The 2,056-nt window shown below is 39.4% G+C and overlaps 1 protein-coding gene across 2 annotated transcripts in view; it reads left to right on the top strand.

The window, feature by feature from the left end:
- The first annotated feature begins 1,595 nt into the window (after positions 1-1,595).
- The window catches only part of LOC108751409 (nuclear receptor coactivator 6-like), a 220,947-nt gene continuing 220,486 nt past the window's right edge, over positions 1,596-2,056 (top strand). The window contains exon 1 of one of the 2 annotated variants that reach the window (XM_018491589.1): positions 1,596-1,615. The gene's annotated coding sequence lies outside the window, so the exon portion shown is untranslated. Of the gene's footprint in view, positions 1,616-1,635; positions 1,755-2,056 lie in introns of those variants that run through there. The other variant, XM_018491588.1, reaches the window with a different exon arrangement.

Genomic DNA, 2,056 nt, shown 5'->3' with positions numbered 1-2,056 from the left:
AATTTTATGGATTATTCATATACACGATTACTTCCTTCAGATATTAATAACAGCAAACTTGATTACTCCAAACCTTAAAGTCTGAAAATTGTTATCTTTTACAGTTTTCTAGAATTTGAAATAACAATATCGGGATGTATCAATGTGGAAACGGTATAAACTACGCTTGGTTAAAGCCTTAATGTTATCAATTGTATTAGAGATCTCGAAGAAACTTTTCAAAGTGGGACATTATTCCATATTCGTAGTATTTAATTTTTTCCAGTCGCTTTTGTATACTGGCGTGTGACGATGATAAATGGAAACATAGAATTTTGTTTGCGAGCAACGCAAGTAAAATTGGGAATCAGGTTCCTGTGTGTGTGGACGATTGCGCGTATTTATAAGCAGCTTTGTGCAATTATATTGTGTCGAATTTAACCATTTTCCTTCTTTACATTTGCCAATACTGAGGATTTTATTATATATTTTAGTAAAGTCAATGTCACTTTAGTAATTTCCTTACTAGAAATTTGTGTAAACAAAAAATTATGTTTTTATAATAGATACATTTCTACGAGTTAATTCGGTCATTTTCACCATCTTCATCTAAACGCGCATGAACAAATGCTCTAGAAATCTAGATAATTCATAGATCCTATTGTACTATATTAAATTAATATACTTTCAATATACACATTCACACATAATTTACTATATACATGGTACTCGTCCGCAGTTACTATAGCGAATTTTAATAAATAGCCACATATGTCTTGTAATCTTATTTATTATAGGAAAAAAATTGGTGATTGATTAGGTACTTTTTTTTGAGCGTCTCAAATAAATTTGGAATTGTACAATGGGATTATCGATTTTTACATCCTTGCAAAGTCGGACCTGAAACTCCTCACACAGTTTAATTACTCGAAACACTTGTTTCATGTAATTTTCCTTCAATTTCTTACTAATTCGTCACAATTTAACGCTGTAATGATGTATTTAATTTACAAGATAGTTTCTTTGATTTTTATTTAAAAAAATAGTTTACATATAAAAATTAAATTTTAAGTGCTAGAGGATATTTTATTATTTCAATTTGCTTCATTGTAAAAATTTAATAAGTCAAAATGAATAGGCATAAAATAAAAAAATGACAAATGAAATTAAAAGTGATTAAAAAAAAATTGATACTTTGTTGTGTTTATTGACTCGCACACGCGATCATTATTCGATGACTAATCAGAATCTTGTGAAGTTGCAATTATTTGTCAATTTGTAATCGATCTACGTGAAGATTCGTAGTAAAGAGATTTACGAAACGTCGATTCATGAATCGCTCGTTATTTCGAGTGTGACTGGCGGATTCAATCGTTCCGCATGAAAGAGAGAGTTATCGCGATTCTATCATGGAAGGTGGAGAGAGAAAAGTCCGCGGGGACGACCGCGAAATTAACGCTTGCTCCGTCCGATGGATAGCGACACCGTCGCACGCGATGCTTCGCGTCGTGCGGCGCGGGTCGATGTTTTTAGCGACGTGCTTAGTGACGTGCGAGTGGTTCGAGTGAGAGAGGCAGAGAGGCAGCGAGCAAGCAAGGCAGTCAGTCAGCCGTCGGGATGCCGCAGAGGTTTCTGGGTATGCGGTGGGAGCCATATTTTTTCAATATCAGTTACGCGAAAAGAGCGTAGCGCACGGGGACGGGGCAGAGCATCTGGCGGGCACGGCATTCCGAACGGCGAACGGCGGTGCCGCGCGACGTTCGTGTCGGCCGGCGGTGAGTGATTGGGCGCGTTAAACGCAGGACGGCGAACGCGAATCGTAGGAGGCGCGTAGTCGTCGCCGCGTCCGCGCCGCTACCATCGCTCTCGTCACGAAAAATAACATCATAACCGCGCGATAGTGGGGAGGTGAGGTGAGGTGAGATGAGATGAGGTGAGGTGAGGTGAGGTGAGGTGAGAGGTCCCCGTCACCCGTGAGAAACGGAGTAGCGCGCAGGTGTTTGAGAGGGTTAGTTAACTTAACCCGAGTTCGTAACCGCGCTCTCTCTCTCTCTCTCTCTCTCTCTCTCTCTCTCCC

This window comes from Trachymyrmex septentrionalis, unplaced genomic scaffold (assembly GCF_001594115.1).
Source record: "Trachymyrmex septentrionalis isolate Tsep2-gDNA-1 unplaced genomic scaffold, Tsep1.0 scaffold44, whole genome shotgun sequence".
NCBI lineage: Eukaryota > Metazoa > Arthropoda > Insecta > Hymenoptera > Formicidae > Trachymyrmex > Trachymyrmex septentrionalis.
Note: the sequence above shows the minus strand (reverse complement) of the source record. Positions and strands in the feature narration are given on the sequence as shown.